Raw genomic sequence first — 22,564 nt, forward strand, 5'->3', positions numbered from 1 at the left:
TGCTCTATTTCTTTCACTAATAATAATAATACATTTCTTTGGGGGGGCGCCTTTCATAGCACCCAAGGACACCTTACAGGGCATAGGAGCAATATAGGGAACAATTAAAACAGTGGATTTAGTGAAATATCAGCCGGGGTAAGACAAGACAAACAACAGTAAATGGACTACAGACACAAAAGGACACAGGGTACAGTTTATAAAGAAAATGCCAGTTTGAACAGGTGGGTTTTGAGTTGGGTTTTGAATGTTATTATGGAACCAGACTGTCAGATGTGTACTGGCAGGGAGTTCCAGAGTCTGGGAGCCGAGCAGCTGAAAGCTCGAGCACCCATGGTTTTGAGGCGAGAGCTTGGGATGGTGAGAGGTCCTACGGACGAAGAGCGGAGGGTGCGGGAGGGGATGTACTCCTGAAGGAGCAGTGATGGGTTTGGAGGAAATGTAGACCTGTGTGTCGTCGGCGTAGCAGTGAAAATTAACCTCATGGTGGATTTTGCCCAGAGGGAGGAGATATATGATGAATAGGAGCTGACCCAGTACTGACCCCTGGGGGACACCCAGTGAAATATCACTTTCTTGTGACTTGTGATTACCGAGTTGTACAAACTGTTGTCTGTCAGTGAGGTATGATGAGAACCAGGAGAGTGCAACACCAGTGATCCCAATGCCAGCCAGGCGGTCCAGGAGTAGTGGTTGAGAGATGGTATCGAATGCAGCGCTGAGGTCAAGGAGGATGAGGATGGTGAGAAGTCCGGAGTCAGCTGCACGGAGGAGGTCATTGGTGATTTTAACCAGGGCTGTTGCAGTACTGTGTTTTTGGCGGAAACCAGATTGGAAGGGTTCATGGAGGTTGTTTGTGTCAAGATGGGACTGAAGCAACCACCCTCTCAAGGGTCTTGGAAATGAAGGCTAGGTTGGAGATGGGCCTGTAGTGGCTTAGATTGGCTGGGTCAGTACCGGGTTTTTTGAGGATGGGGGTGATTGCAGCCAGCTTGAGCGTGGTGGGTACAATTCCAGAGGTGAGGGAGGAGTTAATTATGTCAGTGATCATGGGTGATATGGCTGGTAGGCAAGCCTTGACTAGGGTGGTGGGAAAAGTATAAAGCTGACAGGTGGTGGTTTTGGCTTTAAGGATGAGCTCTGAGATGGTGTATTCCGATGCTGGGGTGAAGATGGAGAGGGAGCTGAGGAGTGGTGGACCAGTGGTAACCATCCAGGGTGGATTACTTGAGGAGGTGCATGCTGAGGCCAGCTGAGGTGAATGGTGTTAATTTTGGAGTGAAAAAATTGCAGAAAGTCAGTACATTGGTCAATGGAGATATCTGGAGGGAGGGTTTGAGGAGGCTGAAGTAGATGACTGACTGTGGAGAGAAGAACTATGTTGTTACCAGTGCTGATGAGGTTGGAGTAATAAGAGCATTTGGCATTGGAAAGCACGTTCTTGTAGAGCTGAAGGTCATCCGAGTACATTTGTGTGTGAACTGAGAGTCCGGTGCTTTTGCACAGCCGCTCCAGTCGGCGGCCAGTTGTTTTGAGCTGACGTAGCTCCGAGGTGAACCAGGGGGCGGAGTGGGTGAATGAAACTTTGCAAGTTTTCAGGGATGCCAGGGCAGTGAGGGAAGAGGACAGTTATTATAGTGATTCACCAGGTCAGCAGGGTGGGCGGATGTTGGAGGATTAGGGGTAGGAATTAATCAGAGTGGTGAGATATTTGGAGTTAATGTGTTTAATGCTTCTGAAGGTGATGGATCATTGTTCTTTGGCTTTGGAAAGGGGGGCATGGATATCAAAAATTACAGCTTTATGGTCAGAAATGGGGAATTCAATGACAGCAAGGTTAATGGGAGTGATGCCAGTGCAGCAGAGTAAGTCCAGTATGTGAGCTTTGTTATGTGTTGGGAGGTTGACATTTTGTGTGATATCGAGGCAGTCCAGGAGTGAGATGAAATCATTTGCAAAAACATTGGATGGGTCGTCAATGTGGATGTTAAAGACGCCTAATAGGATAACAGTAGGGGACATTGCACATACAGATGTTAGTAGTGATGAAAATTCAGTGCAGCTCCGTTGCAGAGTAACGCAGTGGTAGAGACGTGCTCGTTACCGTGAGACACAGAGCGACGAGTGACAGGTTAGCCGGTAGTGGCTAACCTGTGTGGGGTGGCCTTCGTGTTGGCAGCAATCCACGGGCAGAGATTTGCACCCAGGAGAGCTGAATGGCAGCGACCTGATCCAAACAGGTGTGCTTTGCAGGGCGCACCAGATCAGGCTATCCGGTGAAAGAGAGCACAGCCCAAGTAGTCCAGTACGGTGAGCCGTGTACCAGCGCGGCTAGCTTCAAGCTACCGAGTGACAGCACAGTAGCACTAGCACGTGTACAGACTGTTAAATGGCTAAATTAATCGTCACAGTCTTGGATGGGACAGACGGGTTTGTAGCAGACGGATTTGGATTCCAGTTGCACAAGACAACATTCAACAGATCGAGATGAAACAACACGAAACAATCGACAGACAACTGAGGAGGCGCGGCACAGCGGCAGCAACTTGCCAGCGGTCCCTCACTTCCCAATGTAATGACCTGCTCTCCCACCCGATTGGCTGGTGCATAATTTGAAGCCCCCACATGAAGAACTAGCTAGTCACTAAGTCATCCAGGGTTCGTACGGTCATTAAAAACCTGGAAAAGTCATGGAAATTCAAAATGCAAATTCCAGGCCCTGGAAAAGTTATGGAAAACAATATTTTTCCCAAAGTTTTAGAAAATTCATGGAAATGTAACTAAAGTTGCTTCAAATATAATTTACATTTGATCTAATCGCCGAAATAATCTGCGGTCGCAAGCTGTTATGTGCCATCATGGCATGGTGTTATTTTTTTTATATATGAAGCGTGAGCTTTGTGCTTGAGTCTTCCTGTCTGTCGGCTGAACTCTGCTGCTCAGGGATGAGGGTCTAACTTCAGCAGCTACATTACTACGGTGCGTTTGTTAACAGTAACTGTGCGGAGTCACTGTGGCACAGATTGGATCGCTGGTGAACAGCTGTTAGAACGGGCCGTTCAGGTGTTCAGAGTAGAGCTCCCTCTCGGAGCGGCAGAGCGTGATGTGCACTGAAAAGTTGCACATCACGTATCAATTTATGCTAGCTAACTAGCATACATTGTCACTATCTGCTAACGTTAGCTTTAGCGTTCGTTTTCTAATAGTTTTTTTCATAGGCTATAAACAGAGGTTGTATAGATATTGTACTAGTGTAAAAGTAGAAGTACTCAGATCTTGTACTTTAGTAAAAGTAGAAGTACACAGATCTTTTACTTGAGTTAAAGTAGAAGTACCAGAGTGTAGGAATACTCTGTTACAAGTAAAAGTCCTGCAATCAAATTGTTACTCAAGTAAAAGTACAAAAGTATCAGCATGAAAATATAGTTAAAGTAGCGACAGTAAAATAGTCATTGTGCAGATTGGTCCATTTCAGAATAATAGATATGATATGTTTTATAATGATTGATCATGAAAGTGTTCTCAAAGCTGCTAAAGGTGCAGCTAGTTTGAATGACTTTGTATACTGCAGGGTAGCTTGTGAATTTACTCCAGGTGGAACTAAAGTCTGATTTAACACTTGATAATATTTCACATCATTCATCCACATCTGTGAAGTAACTAAAGGTATTAAATACCATTTAGCTCTGAACTGTAGAGGAGAAGAAGTGCAAAGTAGCAAAACATTGAAATACTTAAAGGTGGGGTAGGTCGTTTTGGAGAAACCAGCTCGAGTGCGCTACAATTTGAAAATACACAACCGCAACAAATCTGCCACTTCCTTACAGAGCCCCTCTTCCAACACACACGAACGCGCACATGACCAATGAGGGCACGAGATAAGTTTGTGCACAGATGGAAGGCTGAGAGGCAGGTAGGCCATCCAGTTATTTTAGCCGGGCCGGCTAAAATGATTGGTCGTGCTTTTTACAGTACTACGGCTTTCACAGATGAAATGTTTTTATGGATTTTTTGGCAAAGCACTTAAGATATTCATTGCTATCGGGATGTTAAGAGCATTCCAAGGAATATAACAAAAAGTGTATCTCGAGCCGGTTTCTCAAACTTACCTACCCCACCTTTAAGTAAAAGTACAGAAGTGTTGGTATCAAAATATATTGAAAGTACCAAAAGTTAAAGTAGTTATTGTGCGTAATGTCCCATTTCAGAATTGTATATTAAATGACTGGATTATTTGTATGTGTTCATCACAGCTGTTAAAGGTGGAGATACTTTTAGTTATTTAATAAACTGCTGCAGACTTTCCTAACCTATAATTATGTATCATAGTTTATTTATTTGTTTGTTTCAGGAAAAAATGTTCTCTCTCTTTTTGTCCTGATCCATCTATATAAAAACCTGAAACAGAGGGGTTTATGGGCTGCTGCAATGATCTGTTTTTTTCATGTGTCCCTAATCCTCTTCTGTACGTAGGGGACCTTAAAGTAAAATACTTGAGTAAATGTACTTCAGTACATTACACCACTGGCTAAAGACACACACATCTATGCACATCTCAAGTGAATACATGTACCGCCTGCGTTTGAGTAGTTGAACATACAAATAGGAATACTTGAGCGTTGCAATGACAATTTGAAAATTCCCTGAGACGTGGCAGCTAATGGAAAAAAGAAAGGTAAGAACTTATTGTTCATTCTCATTCTTTCATCAATAAATATGTGTTGGGAAAGTGTATTCCAGGATCAGAGTGCCACAGCAGGCCGGTGTTCAGATTTCAGATTTGTACCCTTCAGGACCAGAATGCATCAGTCTGGTTCTGTCTGATGCTATAACAACAACACTGAACAAAGTTTGTAATGCAGTGTGTTCTGCTGTTTTTCTCAAGATCCTCTGCAGTTTTGATTACACATATTCAAATAACAGAATAAATAAGTTCCCATCAGTCCCTATCTATCTCTGTAAGGAAACAACAACTTCAAAAAGTACTTTAACATTCCCCAGCTGTGGATAAAGTCAGAGGCTCAAGGTTGAGTTGAATCAGATGGAAATGTGTTCACAGCAAGTGTAACTGTTCTGTTCACTGTGTTTGTTATTTAGATGAGGTTCATTCTTCTGGGAAAAAAAGACCCCCCCCCCCTTCATTTATTTAAATGTAAGACTCTCACTTGTGCTTGCTCTCCGCACGACTAACCCAAGCATCAGCAAAAAAGCCGTTTTTATCACTTGTAGGGCTCTTCTAGGAAATCATTCACCTATATAATACAAATCGACAAAAGGCAATTTGTACAGTATCTGATTGCAGGTGAAAGATGCAGATAAATCAATATCCCCTATCCGTTTCTTCTGCTGGAATGAGGGTCTTAGGTCTTCCTTTGTCCTGCTCAGACACCCATATGCTCATATCTCCTCACTCATCACTGTTTCAATCTGTATTTGGTTAGATTTTGTCCTGTTTTCAATATATCATGGCTGTTCATCTGATTGTAACTCTGCCCCCTCTCGATATTAAATTCCCCAGCCCGGATCAGCCACAGATTTCAGAGATGGCGACTCAGCCCAGTGAAAGAAATCCTAATTTAAAAATATATATGACTGGCAGTGACTTCATTTTATATGGTTCAATAAAATTTGCATTTATTTTATTCACATGATTTACTTCTCCAAATAAATAATGTTTGTAAAAACAACCTGAAGGGCTCTTGATCCGCTGTTTTCCAGATCTTTCAACCGTAAGTTGTCATGGAGACGGATCTGAGGCTTGAGACATTTTTGAAATGGAAAAACTTTCCATAGTTCTAAGAACTCCACTTTTCATTGTGTCAGCGCTGCAAGAACCGAGAACCATCTTAGAAAGCCATCGAGGAACCTTTCAGCTGTTGTATGGGTGGACACCCTCCCAGCCATGAGCGGTGTAAGATTTACGAATTTAAAGTATTTATGGTGACTAAATAATATGCCATATGTCTGTTAATATTTATCAATGTGATGTTTGATATAATGTGTTATACATTATTCCACTACAAAGGATAATAATAAGTACTATTCAGTTTGTTGGCTGTCATTAAAATATACATGAATTGGGAAATATGTATCAGGGATTGAGACTTTCAGACAGAGAATTACTACACTGTAAATAGTACTATGCTTACTAAAATAATACCTTATTGTACTTGATTTCTCACTAACCTTATTATATAAACCTAAATGGGTCGCAAAATATTCTTTGGCGGACGTTAATATACCTGGGCGGCCTGCCCACGTAAAGTCTATTTGTGGGAAACCCTGTAATGTTACTGTTTACCCTGCTAAAAAAAACAGAATAGACCAGCATGGTGTTGACCAGCATATACCAGCATAGTTGACCAGCAAGTCCAGCATATGTTGTGTTTTGGACACTGGTATGCTGGTGACCAGCATACTATGCTGGTATATGCTGGTGACCAGCATCCATCTATCACCAGTTTATGTTTAATAATAGTATTAAATATACCATGCTGGAAGCTTACCAGTATTCAAGGTGACCAGCATACATTGTTTAAATACTGGTATGATTATTTAAACCAGAGAACACAAATATATTACAAAGATTAATTGTGTCATGTATTCTGGTAACTACCAAAATAAAGACATTGTATAGTGTTCATAACAGTAATTTGTATTTAATAAATAACAATAAATAGCTAGTTAATATAACAAAAAATACACAGTAACAATACAATAATTACACAAAAAACCACCAACCCACAAATTAACCTACATTAAAATTAGTATATTATCTAAAACAGGTACATTTGATTTAAAATAAGAAATATAATTCAATATTTATATTGTTATCTTGTTCTTGTCCATCATTTGTTCCCGTTATGTAGCATCCAGCCTTTTCAATCTGGCCTGCATTTCTGTTTGTTGAAGCCACTTCTTGAAGCAAACTATAAAGAAATGTACAGATATAAGTACACTTTTTTTAATTTTTTTAAATGTACGTTAAAATACATATGGTTGCCAGAACTTGACCGTTAAAAGTACGGTAAAATACATTACAAATTACAGTCGGTTGACATACACTCAAAAAAGTTAACTCTGTGAGTTGTTGAATCTAATGCAACTTTACCCAATTTAATTCATATATCTGAGTTAGCTGTTTAAACCTAGTTGATTTAAGTAGGTTTTTTTGTTTTAATTGAGACCTGTTGAAGCCATATGCTGCTCGATTATCTCCAACGCAACACAGCTGTGTAAATCGCACAGGGACAACTGTGGCGCATGCGCAGAGGCTCGAATATGGGATATGATTGTGACGCCGGGCTTTTTTGCGGTGAGGAAGGACAGGAGAAGCTGAAGAAGCAATGGCAGAGACCTCAGCAACATCCAAATTAATATGAGTGAGTATGTTTTTTCCTATGCAACATTTGAAGTTGGTTTATAAACATGCGGTTAGAATGTGAAATTGAGAGCGTCATAACTCGCAGAAATATCTGCAATATTTTAGCATATGGCAGCTAATGTTGGCTAGCTGGAAAGCTACCTAACTAACTTAATGCTAGCCAGCAGGAATACATCACAGTAGCAACCAAACAGTTTTAAATTGAATTAGAACATACTGAATGAAATAAGTACGTTTTGACCCAAGCGGTTCAGACTTGTTGTGACATTTTCATTTGTGCAGATATGACGTAGAAAATAATACTTTTTGCCAGTTATGTGCTTAAGTAGCCTTTAGCTCGTTAGCCCGTTTTCGCTAAGTGCTGATTCAGATGATTGGTGTTAGACTTGTGTTTTGTTTAGGTAAATGGTTAATATCATCTGTTAGCTGAGTTTCTTTCCGTTAAGTGGGTATGACACATGAACAGGTTGCCAACCGCTTTTAACCTGTTAAGCCACGAGCCTGTTTTTCAGGTCTCACGCTCGAAAATGACATTCCCAGAACAAATGACCATATCTTCCCTAAAAGGGTTAAATTAATCATCTTTTTTCTCAAAGAAAGGTTACATCTGTGAGTTGGATGTAGAAGTGTCAGAATCAATATAGATGTTTTTATTTGAAAATAAATTCAGATTGAACACAGTCAAAAAAAAAAAATGATTGTGTCCGTCCAAAAAGAAAAGATTACCTATAGTGACAACCACCCTTGAATGATGGGATGGTAGACTAAAAGCTTTAGGAATCTAAACTACAACATATAATAAGTACCCTGTATCAAGATTGATGCAAAACAAGTGAAATATGACCTTTTTAGAGAGATTTAGCACAAACAAAAACACCTCTGGGGTCGGATTGGTTGGATTTGACCTATCTCTGGCCCCCCTTGTTCAATCTTCGCTTTCTAACCGTCAGAGCCAATGGAATCGAGGGGAACTCCCACATACTCCTTATTTGGTAATGTGTGTGAGACTGCCGCATAGCCAAGACCGGAAGCTGCGATAACTCTGGTGGCTACCATTAGCAGCTAACTTTTACTCTCCGATTTGTACATAAAAATGGAATTATGGATTATAAATTAAAAAAATGATTACCCAGAAACATTATCAACCTATGGATTAAACGATTCAGCCGCATTCTTTCTCGTTTTAATGCAATTGAACAAGTCTTTTGATCAGATTGACAGCTACAGTGAGACGATCTCCTCTAAAAGCTACGCAAAGGTACGTGTTGTGATGTCTGAGTTTGCTTCCCCTGTCGCGAGTTCGGATCATTCAGTGATGATATATACCTAAATAATCTGTGGAACCTCAGCTTTAATCGGATATCTTGTATGTGCAGCTACGATAAGTAATAAGGTTATCTTTTATCTTGAGTTCTGTGCTAAAGTGCGTTAGCATTTTTTGCTTAGGGGTCATTTAGATGCTTCTTATGAGACTTGTGTTTTGTTTTGGTAAAAATGGTTTGTATCATCAGTTAGCTGAGATTATTCCCTTTAATCTGGTATAACACATTAATAGGTTCTTAAATATTAAGATCCCCTGAGACACAGTGCCGTGAAAAAGAAAAAAAAGTACCCGCCGGCGGGGACCTTGGGGCTTAACAGGTTAAGCCCTGAGCCTATTTTTCAGATCTCAGGCTCGAAAATGACATTCCCAGAACAAATGACCATATCTTCCCTTCTAAAAGGGTTAAATTAATAATATTTTCCCTCAAAGTAATGATAAACCTGTGAGAAACTACCCTTGAATGATGGTAAGTGTAAGGGAAACTTCTGCAGCAATGGAGAGTCAGGACTCAGAGAGACACGAAGAGAGTTAGAGCTTTGATGTCAAACACTGGTGGTTTATTACAAGTATCGGCCGGAGAATTTCACATCACAAGTCACAGCAGCCAGAGGTTCTGACTGCACGGGTGGGTTGCCACATCAATCCTGACCAGCCTCTCTCTCTCGATAGACCTTTTTAACTAGTTTACAGAGAGTTAATCAACATATTGGGGGAGATAACGTAAACACCTGGGAACACTGGAGATAGCCCCAAAATCTGGAAACACTGAATCACTTGCCTGACTCTTAGGCTCTGTGACCGAGTGTTTACCGTTCATAAACTGAGAATATCCACATATAAGTGCAGCAGCACATTCCTTAAAGGAGGTAACAGAGTCAGGGTTGGTCATAAACGTCAACAGTTAAATATCTTAGGAGTAAGGGAGAATTATTCTCTAACAGTAAGGTAGACTAAAAGCTTTAGGAATCCAAAGTACAACATATAATAAGTACGCTGTATCAAGATTGATGCAAAACAAGTGACATTTGACCTTTTTAGAGAGGTTTAGCAAACAAAACTCCACCTCTGAGGTGATTTGGGTGGAAATGGGCGTTGTTACCGTTCCTCTGGAACCCATTGGTTGATTTTGGTGATTGACATCTCTTTTTGACCGTTAGAGCCAATAGAATCGAAAGGGAATTTCCACATACACACACATGGTAATATAAAAAGAAGGTGGGGGCTTTGCGCATGCAGGTTTGCATCAGAGCGAACCTATCATTTCAAAGGGACACAGACACATTGGATTAACTTCAGCAGCATTTTTATCGTTTTAATGCCATTGAAGACCAGTTTTAACCAGACAACGACCAAGGTGAGCCATGTTGCCGTTTTAGCTACCTCGAGCTTGATGTTTGTTCTTTTTAATATCTTTGCGAGTTCTTATCATGGAGTGATGATGTATGTACCGATCGATTCTGTGTCATCTCACGATCAGATCGATGGGTTGGACTTGCAGCTACAATAAGTAATAAGGGTGTGATGAGCAGTGTTGGCCAAGTTACTTTAAAAAAGTAACTATTTACTTTATTAGTTACTAAATTATAAAAGTAACAAGTAACAAGTTACTTTACTTTACTTTAAAAATAATAACAATACAAATACAAGTTTTTGTGTTGTTCTGTGGCACAAGAGAAAAGATAACTCCCCATCATTGTAGCAATTATCATTATGAAATAGTCGAACAATAAAACACAAAAGTGCGATTTAAAAAGATCGTTCTTTGGCTGTTTAGATGGTGTTGCTCCATCTGTGTCACTGCCGGTGGTTGAGACGGTGGGGTCTTTGGCGACTAGTTTTATAGCCCCATGTACATTACTTAGGTGCTTCAGGAGATTGGCATTGCTCTTTTTCGATGTGGACAATGCTTTCTGTCCTGCACACAGTTTACATTTTACCGTAATATTTTTTGCGTCCTTTATCCCCACAAATTGAAAATAGTGGTTATATTTCCAAGTTGCAAATGCGCTGCTGCTCTCGCTAATACTTCCGCCATTGTGTGTGTGTGTGCTGGTGGTGAGCGTTGCCGTGTGCGTGTGTGCATTAGCAAGTGTTCGTGTGTGTGTATTTTCCCCATAAGGCAAGACCCGCCCAACTCTGTCTCTGATTGGCTTACCCTGAAATGTTACCCCGCGTTAACCAATCACCACTCCTCTCTGGTGACTTTCACTTTTCCATGGTACTGTGAGAGGACATCGCTGTATTCGCCTGTAAATTACATCCGCAGGGAGATTCGGTTCAGTTGGATCACATAATGTAACGCAGTAACGCACCCATTTAAATCACAGTAACTATAACGGCGTTACTTAATGGGAATAGGTAACTAGTAACGCTATTAGTTACCGCAAAAAGTAGTTGCGTTACAGTAACGCGTTAGTTCCAACACTGGTGATGAGTGAGTTTCTGTGCAAAACGCCGTGAACATTTTCCGCTCGTGGCTAATTCATAGGCTCAGCGCTAGCTTTGTGGTTTTAAAAAAATAAAATAAAAATCAGTTAGCTGAGTTTCTTCCCGTTACATTCAATCAATCAATGTTTATTTATATAGCCCCTATATCACAAATGTAACTCAGCTACAGTAAAGCCCATGTTAGCCGGTGCGGACCGGCAAAAGGTAGCTCCTCTTAGCCGTCCCCCGGGCACCTCCCGAGCAGCAGGGAGATTGGGTGACTGTTCAGAAGGGGCATAACGCGAAACCTGCAGGTCCCCACCAACCCGTTCACGTATCTAACAGATATTCCCCACTCAGCGAGACACCCGCTGAGAAGCCAACTCTGGTTATTGGTAGCTCTATTATGAGACACATGAATTTAGAGACCGAAGCCTCCACAGTCACATGCATTCCGGGGGCCAGAGCGGGCGACGTTGAGGCGTATCTTTACCTGCTGGCTAAAAATAAACGTAAATACAGCAGGATTGTTATTCACGTCGGTGGTAGTGATGTTCGTTTACGCCAATCAGAATGCACCAAACTTAATGTGGCGTCGGTGTGTAGTTATGCTAAAACAATGTCGGACACCGTAATCTTCTCTGGTCCCCTCCCCAATCTCAATCAATCAATCAATCAATGTTTATTTATATAGCCCAATATCACAAATGTTACATTTGTCTCAGTGGACTTCACAGTTGGTACAGAATATCAGTATGACAATATGACACCCTCTGTCCTTAGACCCTCACATCGTACAAGGAAAAATTCCAGAGAAAACCCACAGTTTAAAGGGAAAAATGGGAGAAACCTCAGGGAGAGCAACAGAGGAAGGATCCCTCTCCCAGGACGGACAGATGTGCAATAGATGCCGTGTGTAAATTGAAAAGATAATACATTTGCAACATAGGTAGTCCAAATGTTTGGAAATGCATGTGTGTATAATAGGAAGATGAATCCACGAGGATATCCATCCAGGACTTATGATCCAGGACCACAGCCACGACTCAAGATCCAGGACTCGCGATCCATGACACAGGACCGCAGGATCATCCATGACTCCGGATCCCGGCGTATATAGACACCAAAAAGAAAGAAATTTGGGGAAGCTGGGTTAATCGGAACATGAGAGTACACAGGTATAGACAGAGAGAAGGAAGAAGTAAGATGTCCCCCGACAAACTAAGCCTATATCAGCAAAACTAGGGGCTGAATCTAATCAGCCCTAACTATAAGCTTTATCAAAAAGGAAGGTCTTAAGCGCACTCTTAAAAACGGATAGGGTGTCTGCTGCCCGAACACAAACTGGAAGCTGATTCCACAAAAGTGGAGCTTGATAAGAAAAGGCTCTGGCTCCCATTGTACTTTTAGAGACTCTAGGAACAACCAACAACCCTGCATTCTTGGAACGCAATGCCCTAGTAGGACAGTAGGGTATAATGAGTTCTTTAAGGTAAGATGGCGCCTGCCCATTAAGGGCTTTGTAGGCGAGGAGAAGAATTTTAAATTATATCCTGTGTTCTATAGGGAGCCAGTGTAAGGCAGCCAGAACAGGAGTAATGTGGTCCCTTTTCCTAACTCTGGTTAGTACACGAGCTGCAGTATTTTGAATCAGCTTAAGTGACTTGACTGACTTCTTGGTACACCCTGATAATAAGGAGTTACAATAATCCAGCCTTGAAGTAACAAATGCATGGACTAGTTTCTCTGCATCGTTTTGAGGCAAAGATATGCCTGATTTTTGCAATGTTACGGAGATGGAAGTAGGCGGTCCTTGAAATTGATTTTATGTGGGTGTTAAAGGATAAATCCTGATCAAATATAACACCAAGATTCCTTACAGTCTCACTGGAGGCCATTATTAATGCCATACATAGTTAGTATATCTTTAGATAATTTGTTTCGTAGATTCTTCGTGCCAAGTACAATAACTTCAGTTTTGGTCGTGTTTAACATCAAAAAATGTAAGGTCATCCACGTTTTTAAGTCCTTGAGGCAGTCTTGAATTTTATTTCGATGATTAATTTCATCAGGCTTGATTGATAAATATAGTTGAGTATCATACGCATAACAATGAAAGTTTGCAGAATGATTCCTTATAATATTGCCTAACGGAAGCATATATAGTGTGAACAAAATATGTCCAAGCACTGAGCCCTGTGGCACTCCATGGCTAACTTTGGTTTGCATGGAAGATTCATCGTTGACACGTACAAACTGAGAGCGTTCAGATAGATAGGACCTAAACCAGCCTAAAGCAGTTCCCTGTATGCCAACCAAGTGCTCTAGTCTTTGCAATAGGATATCATGGTCGATAGTATCAAATGCAGCACTAAGATCGAGCAAGACAAGAATAGAGACAAGTACCTTGTCAGAGGCTATTAGAATGTCATTTGTGACTTTAACCAGAGCTGTCTCTGTGCTATGTTGTGTTCTAAAGCCAGACTGAAAATCTTCAAATAAATCATAGTTTTTTAAGTAATCACACAGCTGTTTTGCGACTGCTTTCTCAAGAATTTTTGAGAGGAACGGAAGATTAGAAATAGGTCTATAGTTGGCTAAAACCTCTGGATCGACGTTGTGCTTTTTAAGAAGCGGTTTTATCACTGCTACTTTGAATGATTGTGGAACATAGCCTGATAATAAAGACATATTCATAATATTTAATAAAGAAGTGCTAATTAATGGAAAAACTTCTTTTAACAGCTTAGTTGGAATCGGGTCTAAGATACACGTTGTTGGTTTAGAAGAGAGAATCATTGAATTTAATTGTTCAAGGTTTATGGCTGAAAAGCATTCTAGTTTACTATCTAGTGTAATATTAGAACTTACGTTTCCGGGAGCTGTTGATAATACTATACTGGTCAAAGGCAAGAGGTCAATGATTTTGTTTCTAAGAGTAACAATTTTATGGTTAAAAAAGCACATAAAATCATTACTACTGAGTGCTATGGGAATAGAAGGCTCAGTCGAGCTGTGGCTCTCTGTCAGCCTGGCTACAGTGCTGAAAAGAAATCTTGCATTATTCTTATTCTCATCTATTCATGAAGAGTAGTAGGCTGCTCTCGGTTTACGCAGTGCTTTCTTATATTCATTGAGAGTAATATGCCAAATTAAACGAGATTCTTCAAGTTTAGTGGAACGCCATATAATTTCAAGTTGTCTCGACTTTTGCTTTATTTTGCGGGTTTCGGCATTATGCCATGGAGCTAATCTATGTTGTTTTATTTTCTTCTTTTTCAAAGGAGCAACAGAGTCTAATTTTATTCGCAGCGCATCTGTAGCACTATCAACAACATGATCAATTTGGGGTGGTGTACATTTTGTATAAGTTTCCTCCCCTACATGCAGACATGCTATCGAGTTAAGTATTGGTGGAATCTCTTCCTTAAATTTGGCTATAGCACTAACAGATAGGTTTCCGCTGCAGGAGCTTTTGACTAATGCTTTGTAGTCTAGTAACAGTACTTCAAAAGTTACTAAGAAATGGTCGGATAAAGCAGGATTATGCGGTTCGACTAATAGTTGCTCAATTTCAATACCATAAGTCAGAACAAGGTCGAGAGTGTGATTATAGCAGTGGGTTGGTTTATTTACACTCTGACAGAAACCAACAGAATCTAATATAGAGTTAAATGCAACAGTAAGGCTATTTTTATCATCGTCAACATGAATATTAAAGTCACCTACGATAATTAATTTATTTGTTTTAAGTACCAAAGTTGATAAAAACTCAGAGAATTCTGATAAGAATTCTGAATAAGGACCTGGTACACTGTAACAAATAAGATTGGCTGCAAAGTTTTCCAGGTCGGATGCGTAAGACTAAAAACTAGGCTTTCAAAGGAGGTATAACTTAATTTTTGTTTAGTATTGATAAGTAAACTTGAGTCAAAGATTGCTGCAACTCCACCTCCTCGGCCCGTGCCTCGGGCAATATGAGTATTGAGGGATGTGTTCGGGATTCCTATGGATGACTGCCTAGGAGAGAGCGCAGAGAAGCGTGTAAGACTGCGACTCTGCCTCCTGGTCTCAACTCCAGTTTGTCATGGATTAAGTCCACAAAGCCCTGAAACGTTTGCCGAAATGAGATTTGCACCTTCAAAAGTAGGATGAATGCCGTCTCTCTTAATCAGACCAGGTTTTCCCCAGAAGGCTGTCCAATTATTTACGAAGCCCACATTGTTTGCTGGGCACCACCAAGACAACCAGCGCTGAAATGATGACATGCGGCTATACATGTCATCATTGATCAGATGCACCTCCCCTACAGAGATTCTACACTCGTTTCTACACGGACCACTATTGCGGTAAGCATGTTGTAACTTCCGGTTGTTGTTGTCATCTCCGGGTATCCTGTGTGCCTGTTCTGTTGCTGATAGCTTGTTATCTTAACTTAATCGATCGTTTTAAAACTCTTGATCACGGCAACTGCCTGACGTTGTAATCACACGTTACTACAGCTTAAGCACTCACAAACTCTCCTTCTCTTAGCGACTGTAACTCCACAGTTGCCTACACTCTTTTCGGGTTTGCTAACGGTAGCTACTTTAGCTTGATAGCTAGCCATGGCTCTTTCCCCACCCTCGGGTGCTATTTCCTGCTCTAACTGTCTCATGTTTGGTTACTCCCCTACCTCCTTTACTGGTACCGATACATGTGTTAAATGTAGTATAGTTGTTAGGTTGGAGGCGGGAATCATAGCCATAGAAGCCCGGCTCCGCATCTTAGAAAATAACTCAGCTACAGTAAAGCCCATGTTAGCCGGTGCGGACCGGCAAAAGGTAGCTCCTCTTAGCCGTCCCCCGGCAACTCCCGAGCAGCAGGGAGAATGGGTGACTGTTCAGAAGGGGCATAACGCGAAACCCGCAGGTCCCCACCAACCCGTTCACGTATCTAACAGATATTCCCCACTCAGCGAGACACCCGCTGAGAAGCCAACTCTGGTTATTGGTAGCTCTATTATGAGACACGTGAATTTAGAGACCGAAGCGTCCACAGTCACATGCATTCCGGGGGCCAGAGTGGGCGACGTTGAGGCGCATCTTAGACTGCTGGCTAGAAATAAACGTAAATACAGTAGGATTGTTATTCACGTCGGTGGTAATGATGTTCGTTTACGCCAATCAGAATGCACCAAACTTAATGTGGCGTCGGTGTGTAGTTATGCTAAAACAATGTCGGACACCGTAATCTTCTCTGGTCCCCTCCCCAATCTGATCAATGATGACATGTATAGCCGCATGTCATCATTTCAGCGCTGGTTGTCTTGGTGGTGCCCAGCAAACAATGTGGGCTTCGTGAATAATTGGACAGCCTTCTGGGGAAAACCTGGTCTGATTAAGAGAGACGGCATTCATCCTACTTTGGAAGGTGCAAATCTCATTTCGGCAAACATTTCAGGGCTCTGTGGACTTAATCCATGACAAACTGGAGTTGAGACCAGGAGGCAGAGTCGCAGTCTTACACGCTTCTCTGCGCTCTCTCCTAGGCAGTCATCCATAGGAATCCCGACCCCAATAAAATACCCAATATTAACGGTGTGTGTGTCTGCCCAAGGACAATTTAAGGTAAAACCTAATAGAGGTGTCATACATAATAACCTAATAAAAGTAAATGTAACAACTACTACAGTGCAACAAAACAGGAAGATTAAATGTGGTCTCTTAAACATAAGATCTCTAGCATCTAAAGCAATACTGGTAAATGATTTAATATCAGATTATAATATTGATATATGCTGTCTCACTGAAACTTGGTTGAGACATGAAGAATATGTCAGCATAAATGAGGCCACTCCACCCAGCCATATCAATACTCATATTGCCCGAGGCACGGGCCGAGGAGGTGGAGTTGCAGCAATCTTTGACTCAAGTTTACTTATCAATACTAAACAAAAATTAAATTATACCTCCTTTGAAAGCCTCATTTTCAGTCTTACGCATCCGACCTGGAAAACTTTGCAGCCAATCTTATTTGTTACAGTGTACCGTGCACCAGGTCCTTATTCAGAATTCTTATCAGAATTCTCTGAGTTTTTATCAGCTTTGGTACTTAAAACAGATAAAGTAATTATCGTAGGTGACTTTAATATTCATGTTGACGATGATAAAAATAGCCTTACTGTTGCATTTAACTCTATATTAGATTCTGTTGGTTTCTGTCAGAGTGTAAATAAACAAACCCACTGCTATAATCACACTCTTGACCTTGTTCTGACTTATGGTATTGAAATTGAGCAACTATTAGTCGAACCGCATAATCCTGCTTTATCCGACCATTTCTTAGTAACTTTTGAAGTACTGTTACTAGACTACAAAGCATTAGCCAAAAGCTCCTGCAGCAGAAACCTATCTGTTAGTGCTATAGCCAAATTTAAGGAAGAGATTCCACCAATACTTAACTCGATAGCATGTCTGCATGTAGGGGAGGAAACTTATACAAAATGTACACCACCCCAAATTGATCATGTTGTTGATAGTGCTACAGATGCGCTGCGAATAAAATTAGACTCTGTTGCTCCTTTGAAAAAGAAGAAAATAAAACAACATAGATTAGCTCCATGGCATAATGCCGAAACCCGCAAAATAAAGCAAAAGTCGAGACAACTTGAAAGGATATGGCGTTCCACTAAACTTGAAGAATCTCGTTTAATTTGGCATATTACTCTCAATGAATATAAGAAAGCACTGCGTAAAGCGAGAGCAGCATACTACTCTTCATTAATAGATGAGAATAAGAATAATGCAAGATTTCTTTTCAGCACTGTAGCCAGGCTGACAGAGAGCCACAGCTCGACTGAGCCTTCTATTCCCATAGCACTCAGTAGTAATGATTTTATGTGCTTTTTTAACGATAAAATTGTTACTCTTAGAAACAAAATCAATGACCTCTTGCCTTTGACCAGTATAGTGTTATCAACAGCTCCCGGAAACGTAAGTTCTAATAATATTACACTAGATAGTAAACTAGAATGCTTTTCAGCCATAAACCTTGAACAATTAAATTCAATGATTCTCTCTTCTAAACCATCAACGTGTATCTTAGACCCGATTCCAACTAAGCTGTTAAAAGAAGTTTTTCCATTAATTAGCACTTCTTTATTAAATATTATGAATATGTCTTTATTATCAGGCTATGTTCCAAAATCATTCAAAGTAGCAGTGATAAAACCGCTTCTTAAAAAGCACAACCTCGATCCAGAGGTTTTAGCCAACTATAGACCTATTTCTAATCTTCCGTTCCTCTCAAAAATTCTTGAGAAAGCAGTCGCAAAACAGCTGTGTGATTACTTAAGAAACTATGATTTATTTGAAGATTTTCAGTCTGGCTTTAGAACACAACATAGCACAGAGACAGCTCTGGTTAAAGTCACAAATTACATTCTAATAGCCTCTGACAAGGGACTTGTCTCTATTCTTGTCTTGCTCGATCTTAGTGCTGCATTTGATACTATCGACCATGATATCCTATTGCAAAGACTAGAGCACTTAGTTGGCATACAGGGAACTGCTTTAGGCTGGTTTAGGTCTTATCTATCTGAACGCTCTCAGTTTGTACGTGTCAACGATGAATCTTCCATGCAAACCAAAGTTAGCCATGGAGTGCCACAGGGCTCAGTGCTTGGACCTATTTTGTTCACCCTATATATGCTTCCGTTAGGCAATATTATAAGGAATCATTCTGTAAACTTTCATTGTTATGCGGATGATACTCAACTATATTTATCAATCAAGCCTGATGAAATTAATCATCTAAATAAAATTCAAGACTGCCTCAAGGACTTAAAAACGTGGATGACCTTACATTTTTTGATGTTAAACACGACCAAAACTGAAGTTATTGTACTTGGCCCGAAGAATCTACGAAACAAATTATCTAAAGATATATTAACTATGGATGGCATTAATTTGGCCTCCAGTGAGACTGTAAGGAATCTTGGTGTTATATTTGATCAGGATTTATCCTTTAACACCCACATAAAATCCATTTCAAGGACCGCCTACTTCCATCTACGTAACATTGCAAAAATCAGGCATATCTTGCCTCAAAACGATGCAGAGAAACTAGTCCATGCATTTGTTACTTCAAGGCTGGATTATTGTAACTCCTTATTATCAGGGTGTACCAAGAAGTCAGTCAAGTCGCTTCAGCTGATTCAAAATGCTGCAGCTCGTGTACTAACCAGAGTTAGGAAAAGGGACCACATTACTCCTGTTCTGGCTGCCTTACACTGGCTCCCTATAGAACACAGGATAGAATTTAAAATTCTTCTTCTCGCCTACAAAGCCCTTAATGGGCAGGCGCCATCTTACCTTAAAGAACTCATTATACCCTATTGTCCTACTAGGGCATTGCGTTCCAAGAATGCAGGGTTGTTGGTTGTTCCTAGAGTCTCTAAAAGTACAATGGGAGCCAGAGCCTTTTCTTATCAAGCTCCACTTTTGTGGAATCAGCTTCCAGTTTGTGTTCGGACGGCAGACACCCTATCCGTTTTTAAGAGTGCGCTTAAGACCTTCCTTTTTGATAAAGCTTATAGTTAGGGCTGATTAGATTCAGCCCCTAGTTTTGCTGATATAGGCTTAGTTTGTCGGGGGACATCTTACTTCTTCCTTCTCTCTGTCTATACCTGTGTACTCTCATGTTCCGATTAACCCAGCTTCCCCAAATTTCTTTCTTTTTGGTGTCTATATACGCCGGGATCCGGAGTCATGGATGATCCTGCGGTCCTGTGTCATGGATTGCGAGTCCTGGATCTTGAGTCGTGGCTGCGGTCCTGGATCATAAGTCCTGGATGGATATCCTCGTGGATTCATCTTCTTATTATACACACATGCATTTCAAAACATTTGGACTACCTATGTTGCAAATGTATTATCTTTTCAATTTACACACGGCATCTATTGCACGTCTGTCCGTCCTGGGAGAGGGATCCCTCCTCTGTTGCTCTCCCTGAGGTTTCTCCCATTTTTCCCTTTAAACTGTGGGGTTTTCTCTGGAAGTTTTTCCTTGTACGATGTGAGGGTCTAAGGACAGAGGGTGTCGTATTGTCATACTGATATTCTGTACAAACTGTGAAGTCCACTGAGACAAATGTAACATTTGTGATATTGGGCTATATAAATAAACATTGATTGATTGATTGATTGAGATTGGGGAGGGGACCAGAGAAGATTACGGTGTCCGACATTGTTTTAGCATAACTACACACCGACGCCACATTAAGTTTGGTGCATTCTGATTGGCGTAAACGAACATCACTACCACCGACGTGAATAACAATCCCGCTGTATTTACGTTTATTTTTAGCCAGCAGTTAAAGATACGCCTCAACGTCGCCCGCTCTGGCCCCCGGAATGCATGTGACTGTGGAGGCTTCGGTCTCTAAATTCATGTGTCTCATAATAGAGCTACCAATAACCAGAGTTGGCTTCTCAGCGGGTGTCTCGCTGAGTGGGGAATATCTGTTAGATACGTGAACGGGTTGGTGGGGACCTGCAGGTTTCGCGTTATGCCCCTTCTGAACAGTCACCCAATCTCCCTGCTGCTCGGGAGGTGCCCGGGGGACGGCTAAGAGGAGCTACCTTTTGCCGGTCCGCACCGGCTAACATGGGCTTTACTGTAGCTGAGTTATTTTCTAAGATGTGGAGCCGGGCTTCTATGGCTATGATTCCCGCCTCCAACCTAACAACTATACTACATTTAACACATGTATCGGTACCAGTAAAGGAGGTAGGGAAGTAACCAAACATGAGACAGTTAGAGCAGGAAATAGCACCCGAGGATGGGGAAAGAGCCATGGCTAGCTATCAAGCTAAAGTAGCTACCGTTAGCAAACCCGAAAAGAGTGTAAGCAACTGTGGAGTTACAGTCGCTAAGAGAAGGAGAGTTGTGAGTGCTTAAGCTGTAGTAACGTGTGATTACAACGTCAGGCAGTTGCCGTGATCAAGATTTTTAAAACGATCGATTAAGTTAAGATAATAAGCTATCAGCAACAGAACAGGCACACGGGATACCCGGAGATGACAACAACAACCGGAAGTTACAACATGCTTACCGCAATAGTGGTCCGTAAACATATCAGTGGATATAAAAAATTCATAGTTTGTTGAATATTAAGATGCAGATGACGCTGTATCGGGGGTGCGGTGTAGAAGAGGTTAATAAACAAAAAGAAGAAAAAGACTGTGACGTATCTGTTGCACGGAGAGGAGCAACAGGTAAACAAAGAAAACGGCGGAAAACATGAAACTACCGGAGATACGACCTGCTCCTATGAATGTCCATACATTGCAAAGACTGACTGACAATTGATGTGCTGGCGGTAACACATTTTTTAAAACGATATGCTGTTTTACCATTATGTAAATATTTGAGTGAAAGTAGTCAGACCTTTACCAAAGCCCGATTTTTGCATGTATTGAATGATAAACCATGTTCATATTTCATATACACCAAAAGAGTGCTTGTTTTACTTTCTAGTTCAAACTATTTATTTAACCATGTCTGATACCTTTTTAATTACAGGACGTCTCCTTATGAAGAAACATTCCATAGCTTGAATGGTGGAGGTTCTACATATTTATGGCTCCTCATTAGCAGTCATCTTACTATTTAATGCATGGGTGCTTAACATTTAAACAAAGGATCAAGGTTTTTTTTCAAGATTAACAATAATGTTGGTTACATTAAAGTTATTAACTCGTATATCTATACTGATTGTCATATTTTGTTTAATATTTTTGTTTGTTTCATTTTCAGTTACATGTGGAAGTGTAAACTCTGTGCTGCAGAGGAAACCTCAATATTTCAGCTATTGAAGGACTACAGGTTAAAACATGGCCACTTTGGCCGCAGACACCCTTATCCACGACCATATTCTAAATGCCCATACGCAATTTAAAACTTGCAATGCCCTTCAAAGTCATCTATCTAGATCACATTTTGATCAAACATCACAAAAATCTTTAAATGTACTGTAAGACCCAACTTGTTGTTTCAACTTAAATATTTGCGTATCCATGCTGCGAAAGAATTTTACGTCAAGACAACAAAGACAATTGAGTTAAATCAAAAAAATATTGCTATTGGACTCAACTCCAACTTTAGTTTGTCTAACTTGATAGCTTTAGTTGATATAACTTGATAACTTTAGTTAATTTAACTTCAGCACTTGATACCTTTAGTTGATATAACTTCACTAATTGATAGCTTTAGTTGATATAACTTGATAACTTCAGTTGATATAACTTGATACCTTTAGTTGATATAACTTAACCTTAAGTCAATACTACTTTAGTTTTTGGTTGATTTAACTGCAATGCTAATGAGTTTATCTGCTTAAATGTAATGCAGTTTTCACCCCAGACATCTAATACAATTTAACAACA

At 40.6% G+C, this 22,564-nt stretch overlaps 1 protein-coding gene across 1 annotated transcript in view; it reads right to left on the bottom strand.

Moving 5' to 3' along the window:
- Positions 1 to 22,564, bottom strand: part of LOC307023219 (uncharacterized protein) — a 241,693-nt gene that overhangs the window by 19,191 nt on the left and 199,938 nt on the right. The gene's annotated exons all lie outside the window — the stretch shown is intronic.

This window comes from Notothenia rossii (genome assembly GCF_949606895.1).
Source record: "Notothenia rossii genome assembly, chromosome: 10".
NCBI classification, from domain to species: domain Eukaryota; kingdom Metazoa; phylum Chordata; class Actinopteri; order Perciformes; family Nototheniidae; genus Notothenia; species Notothenia rossii.